This window comes from Scylla paramamosain, chromosome 10 (assembly GCF_035594125.1).
Source record: "Scylla paramamosain isolate STU-SP2022 chromosome 10, ASM3559412v1, whole genome shotgun sequence".
Taxonomy (NCBI): Eukaryota; Metazoa; Arthropoda; class Malacostraca; order Decapoda; family Portunidae; genus Scylla; species Scylla paramamosain.
The window spans coordinates 11,227,501-11,235,000 of NC_087160.1; positions in this window are offsets into that span (position 1 = coordinate 11,227,501).

Below are 7,500 nucleotides of genomic sequence, written 5' to 3' on the forward strand. Positions count from 1 at the left end.
GAGAGAGAGAGAGAGAGAGAGAGAGAGAGAGAGAGAGAGAGAGAGAGGCCCTAAAAGAAACAGGGAAACAGACAGATGTGACCTTCCTCTGAGAAATACATTGCAAAGTACTGTTTCTCTACTTGCAATTTCCCTGCGTGTCCTCCGCCTCTTTGGGTGATGCATAGGAGTCGCTCATGCAAGTTGTAGTGCGATGAACTTAAAGGGAGAGACGGAGCAGGGGGCGGTAGGGCTCCGGAAGCAAGAGGTCGCTGCGTAAAGGTTTCCAGTTGGACTTGACCCATGCACGACACACCGCCATGTACAATGCAGCCAACCTTCCTTCCTAAAGATATACTGGTGCGCACTCGACTAGGCACTCTGCATACATACGGATCTCTAGTTTTGTGCCTTTGAGGGGATTATACGCAATATTTTTTTCCGTGTTCACCCAGTTTGTGTTATTATATTAACGGTTTGTTACAGTAGCAGTCGTGACCACGCTATCTGCCTGAGTGGTTGGGCCACGTAGTGCCCGTGCGGTGGATGTTGAGGACTCGCCTTTTGCTTGTGTGGAGGGCTTTCTGATGTCTGAGTGGTTCCTCCCGCCTGACTACAAGCACGTGCCACAAAGATGGTGATGAAAGACGAATGACAAAGACATTTACATAATCTCTCTCTCTCTCTCTCTCTCTCTCTCTCTCTCTCTCTCTCTCTCTCTCTCTCTCTCTCTCTCTCTCTCTCTCTCTCTCTCTCTCTCTCTCTCTGTCACCTAAGCAAGAAAGACAATTTTTTTTACCTTCACCAGGTAGTAGAGTTTTTAAGGTTTCTTCAGCTTGGTTCCCTCATCGTCTATTGAGGGAATAAGACGCTCGCGGCCTTTGCTACTATAATTCTGTCGTGCAGGCCTGCCATTGACGCCCTTCAGCACCACTACCCTCTTGATGCCCTCTCGCCCCGCCCTTCTCCCATACTTCCCCCCCTCACACTACACTCGTTTTCTTTCTTTTTTTTTTTACTCTCTCTCTCTCTCTCTCTCTCTCTCTCTCTCTCTCTCTCTCTCTCTCTCTCTCTCTCTCTCTCTCTCTCTCTCTCTCTCTCTCTCTCTCTCTCTCTCTCTGACGCACACGTACGCGCGCGCACACACACACACACACACACACACACACACACACACACACACACACACACACACACACACACACACACACACACACATATATATATATATATATATATATATATATATATATATATATATATATATATATATATATATATATATATATATATATATATATATATATATATATATATATATATATATATATATATATATATATATATATATATATATAACACGTACACTCACATGCATTTATTTATTTGTTTATTTTGTTTTATTTCTTAAAACTCAGTGTATTGGCTCAGAAACGTTGTAGGGAATTTTATGACAAACGTTGGCATCATTTTTTAATTGTGATAAATAACTGGATAACTTTCGATAAATATAAGGAAAAATACGATTAACACGTTTCCTCTTTTCTATCAAAATTAATTTTGTCCCGATATATATTTTAGTCCTTCACTGTTTATGGTTAATAACTATTCAACTGTACACCATTTGGTGGCAAACCATTTACACTCCGCGCATCGAGTGAAGCTAAGGATTAACGGGAAGGAAATCATCTTAGAGTTTGTTATCATAGAGTCTGTAGGTGTATCTTCAAGAAAACTTCATGAGGTTCTCTCCGCTCCGGGGTGCTGGTGTCTGGAGGGCCTGACGGACTGCAGCGCCACATGAGGGAGTGAGTGTTTGTTCCTGACGCATCCACATCCCTCACTGCCATAAATCTCTCAGAATGAGTGTTTTACCGCCGCTGGATTTATGAGACTCGCTCTTATCACGAACTTAATGGCTTTTTGTGTTATCCAGGAGGATGCGGCGCGGGGCGGCAGTGCAGGGGTTGTTTTGCTCGCGCGGTGCCTCAAACACACCATGTCCTGAATCTTTTATCATAATGAAGCTCTCGTACAGTTGTACGTGTCTGTGAATGCTTATACATTGTATTCTTTATCGTATTTTATTTAACTTCAGTGAGAACATTGCTTTGGACCTAGCATTGTCAAATAATGTAAGTGCAGACTTAAATGTATTCATGAATATCTTGTACTCACATAAATATTGTGTATTTGTGTGTGTGTGTGTGTGTGTGTGTGTGTGTGTGGAGAGAGAGAGAGAGAGAGAGAGAGAGAGAGAGAGAGAGAGAGAGAGAGAGAGAGAGAAACTCCCGCAGGTCACTAGCGTCAGGGAGGGACTCGTTCAAAGTTTGGCCAAAGCCCCGCCCGGGGTCTAAGCGGGGCTGCTGGGCTGCGAGGCTTAGGCACCAGCCGCTGCGACCTTTAGGGCTGTTCGCGCCGCACTCTATGAATATAAATTTCGAACCATTCTCCAAAGACACGAGGGTTGTTGCCTAACACTTGATCCTCTCTTCAGCGCGACAAGACATTGCCCGCCCCTCCAGTGCTCACCACCACGTCCATTTTTATCTCAGCTCAGCTTTTGATCAGATTTTTCATAACAAAATAATGGTCCAGCACATAATTGAGATCGAATGTTTGCCGCGTTCGGAGCCTTTAGCTGTGGCCCGGCAGGTGTCCCCAGGTGGCCGCAGCGAGGCCTCGTCACGCGGCGTTGATAAGTAGTGGCAGCGCTGTGCCCCTTTAACTCCACCTCCTTCCAGGTATAGTACATAGTCGACGACCTACAGTGCGGTCGCTTTGCTCTATTTTAGTCTCTTATCTGCTGAAACCTGAATAATATTTTTACTTTGAAATTTTAAATGAAAATACGACTAACCTCGAGCTTGAAATCCTTAGCGAGTTTAACCAAAAAGAAAAAAAATTAACGTCGCTTGGAAAAAAAGAAATATAGTGTTTTTAAAGAGGAAGGTTAATCTAGGTTTTTCTTCTTTTTTTGAACGAATTTAGTTGCAACAGAATATAAAAACAGATTAAGGCAGTAAAAGAACACACACACACACACACACACACACACACACACACACACACACACACACACACACACACACACACACACCGTGTGTTATTGCCGTCAACCCAACAATTAGCTTTGAAAGATTCGCCTTAGAATCAAAGGCACTCCGGCTCGGGAGGGGGGCGAGACTCGAAAGGCTTTTAAGAACTAATTGGATTAGGTGGAGTTCGATCGGGAGTGATAAGATTCTCCGAGATTCAAGTCACTTTTGGTTATATTGACGCATTAACTCTTAATAATGTTGATTTACGCTGCGGCGGCTCACTGCCGGGAAGACTCGTGACTATCGCTTTGAGAGAGAGAGAGAGAGAGAGAGAGAGAGAGAGAGAGAGAGAGAGAGAGAGAGAGAGAGAGAGAGAGAGAGAGAGAGAGGGGGAGAGAAAATCGAGCTTTCGTAGTATTATTCGTACTGTCTCTGGATTTAAAAGGAACTGGTTCTGGTTTTAAGGACGCTCACTCATTCAGTGCCTGAGATGCTGTACTCTTCAACATCCGCGTCATGTCTCGCTGGCCTCGGGTAAAGCCGAGGCCGAGGCCGGTGGTCACAGGCTGCTCATAAATGTACGAGTATACATCGCAGTTGCTTTATAGTTCCAATATCCTGTTTTTTTTTCTCTCTCTCTCTCTTCCTACCCAACATCAGCAATGGAAAATGCAATCTTTAGATATTATGTATGTAAAACATCTGCCTAAAGCTGTTGATCTACATATGTTACCTTTGCAACAATTTTAAATATTTTCATAGTCTGTTGTATAATGCATAATTAATATATTCTACTGATGAATGTGTGATCACTTTCTTTGAAATGGCTTTGTTACGTTTCTCTTTTAGTAGTTCTTTTTACAAATTACAAGTAGTGTTAAATATTCAGAACCTTTGACGGTGGATAACAGTTTTGTAATCGCTTATAATCATCAGATATAATATTGACGTTTTGTGTGCTGCATTTCCGCTTTTCATTCGCCTTGATTTCTGTCCCATTGCAAACAGCAAAGCAGATGTGCATCTCTAACACACGATTGTCGCTTGTGGTTGGAATTCATGATTTTGTCTGAATGTATATTTCATAATTATAGTATATGATAATCTTGTTAAGCTATTCTTTTTATTTTGCATTTCAGTATTGATACACGTGCCTGACTTTGTAACATGTATTAAATGATACTTCAAGGAAACAAGCGGCATCCACGCGTGACGTCGTGCACATCGGTGGTGGTCAGGGTTCCGAGGTGGGCGTACTGTAGGGGTGTCGGGAACACAGTAACCAGAATTCCAGATCAGTGTAGGGATGGCGAGGGCGCGCCGATGGGAATTACTGCGCCATAAACAAGCGTGTAACCCGGCCATTCATTAGGCCACTAGATCACCGGCTAGATTGAACTTGTTTTTATTTATTTGATTGTTTACGACCCGTGACGCAAAAACAGTTTTGCCTCTGATATTTCTTTTTATTACAAGCTGGTTTAGTGATAGCGTTGGTGATAAGGAACCTCCCCCTTCCCTTCCCTCCTGTCATAAGAATAAATGAACACTCGGTGGGTTTTGGAATGGTGGCGAGTATGAAATAGGCGATCAAACAACGCATAATGGTTCTGACAAAGCGCTTGGCCTCGTATTGATTGAAATAAAAATTAAATCTATTAATACTAACCATAAAATAAAAAGCCAGAATGCGAGGCAGAAAACAAATATATGACAGAGATGGTTGACGTGGAATGCACAGTCAGCCTATTTCCCTGTGTACGCTGCCCTGCATAACAAACACCCAGGAGTTTAGAGGGACGCACACTTCATACTTAATGAGTCGATCGGCAGTCGAGGGTGGGTGGACAGAGAGCCACTCCGAAGCCAGTGTGTCGTGGCCTAATAAAGGGGCAGGCGGCTTCTGTTCCTGTGGAATCTTTGTATGTCCTCTATAGGGAGCTTTGTACGAGTACGTTCTACCTTTGTGAGGGTTTATAAGTTCCTGTTTATGATTCTCTGTCAGGTATTTATTTACCTTCAGTCCTTATAGAAAAATCTGTATACATGTCTTCGTACAGCATTTGATGCAGCCTATCTTTCCATGTACTCGTATATATGTTTTAAAAGTGTAAATTTTCCTGATTAAGGAAAATATGTATGATGTTTGTACCTTGGCGACTGTGGTCTTGTTTGGAAAAGAGAGGTTAAAGCGTCCTTCCTGTCATTTCAAATTCTTTCCCGGCACGTAGATCACAAGTTACTCATGGCGAAGGGCATTTGGTACCACAGGGACGTGGAAAAAAAAAAAAAAAACTGGAGGTTGTATTAATGTGTTATTGAACATAAACATGATATTGAAGCAACATAGAACACTGATGCTCAAGTTACCTTTAACAGCAAAGACTGTCACCGTGGTGTTGTATGTGAGACAGCAGAATGCGGGGTTGAATAGAGAAGACCGGTGTAGAAGGATCGACCATACCCTCAGAGAGAGTGACAGTGGACGTGTAGGATGCGTCAGGGTGAGTGGCGGAGGGCGTGACAAAAATTGCAACAAAGAAACAAACGGGCGCCCCTTAATGAGACCTGAGTAGAGGCCTGTCAGGAGGCATAGTGGATGGAGTGATGAGGCACGGCAGGGGGCGTCCCGTGATGTGTGGCAGGAGGCGTGGCAGGGGCGGGCCGTGTGTGTCCTTCCCTGATCCGTCTTGTCATTAGTAGAGGGTTAACCTGTAATTACTGCTCAGCTCACCTGTCTTCGCATCAACTCCTCACGCCATCCTGTGTGCGTGTGTGCATGAGTGTGTGTACGCGTGTATGCGTGTATATGCGTGTGTGTAGATCTCGTCAATACTTAATAGTTTCCCGTGCATGTCAGCGTAATTCCTTCTCTCGAGGGTTTGGTCGTCCTTTCATCCCTTTGCGTGGTGCTGACTGACTTTGTTTTATTACTTGTAAAAAAAAAAAGCAGGAATTTTCCTTTAGACGCAGCACTGCCTTGATAGCAAAGACTATTTTAAAACTCTTCAGCAGGTGGGCGGGGTGCCCTGGAAGTGGTGGCGTCAGGACGGATGAGAAGCGTAAGATGGTAAGTGGTGGTCAGTCCGAGAGTTGTGAAGAAAATGTACTCGTCTTGTCTTTTATTGTTATCGCTGCAGACTTACTAAAAAATGAGAGTGACCAGTACAGCGATTAAGGAATAGATATAACCGAGGAGACTCATAATTACAAACACCATTAGTGCGCCAGTAGTGAGGCGAGAAGCAGCCTGCCGTCCCAACGACCAGCACGCGAGAGCTCTTACAGATTTTCATTAAGATGGCCGGAGCGGGACACTGGCTTTTAGCTGCAGATGGCGCCAAAACACATTACTGCGGCGCTAAACATTTCTTTCCATCAGGCCCCATGACCGAAGCGGGGCCAGTAAGTCAGCCCTCGGGTTGAATTTTTTTGTTAACTAAGCGCGAAACGAGACCAGTGTGCATCCTAATGGGCCCAGCAAGGAGTGGATGGGCCGACCAGCAGGTAATCTAATTCTCAAGCTCAAGTAACCATTAGCCTAAATTACGTTATCAGGAGCGGTTTCCCACCTACATGGCGGGGCTTGTTTGTACGTGAGGATACTTGTGGTGACTTTCCGGCACACCCGCGGCAGACTTTACTGTGTGTCACAGCGAGGGGAGTGCCAGAAGCTACGGGTACACCTTGCAGAATGCTGAGCGTGTGCGTATTAGCTGAGAAAAGCGTGAGTCCCGCAAACTGTGTTCTAGGAAGAGAGAGAGAGAGAGAGAGAGAGAGAGAGAGAGAGAGAGAGAGAGAGAGAGAGAGAGAGAGAGAGAGAGAGAGAGAGAGAGAGAGAGAGAGAGAGAGAGAGAGGAACTGTGTTGTAAAAATTTAATTTATTATATTATGATGGATTTTGTTATATGCTGCTGCCTTTAGGTGATAAAATTACTGAAAAGTTTGTCAGGAAGATAACATTATGCTACATTAGACAAAGTAGATAAGATTAGACTAAGGTAACTTAAGCAAGCCAAAAGTTAAGGTGCATTTAGTAAGGTACATTGCCTTTATCTCTGCACGCTTACGTAAGCTGAGGAACCTTCGTCGGTAGTGACCTTGAGCAGTACTTCCTGCGCCTAAACCTGTAACGAAACTACTACCGCATTCTATAATCACCCTTCGCTTATTTCATCCGTCATCAGTAACTCTCCACCAGCCTGCAGTCCACTGATACTGCGGCAGTACACCATTAAACAACTTCGTCAGCAGCAACGGCCTACCACACACACCTACCTTCGTCTGTAAAAACACCCAACAACTCCCACACCATGCATCTCTTCCTCACTACCCCCAGAAACACCAACCTACTTACCTACCTGAATCTATATATAGCTCTTTTCACTACCACCTCTTTCAGTACTTTCCCCGCCCTGTCCCTTACCTCGGCTGTCATCACAAAAGCACCCTCCGCTCACCCACCTCATCGCCCTCTTCC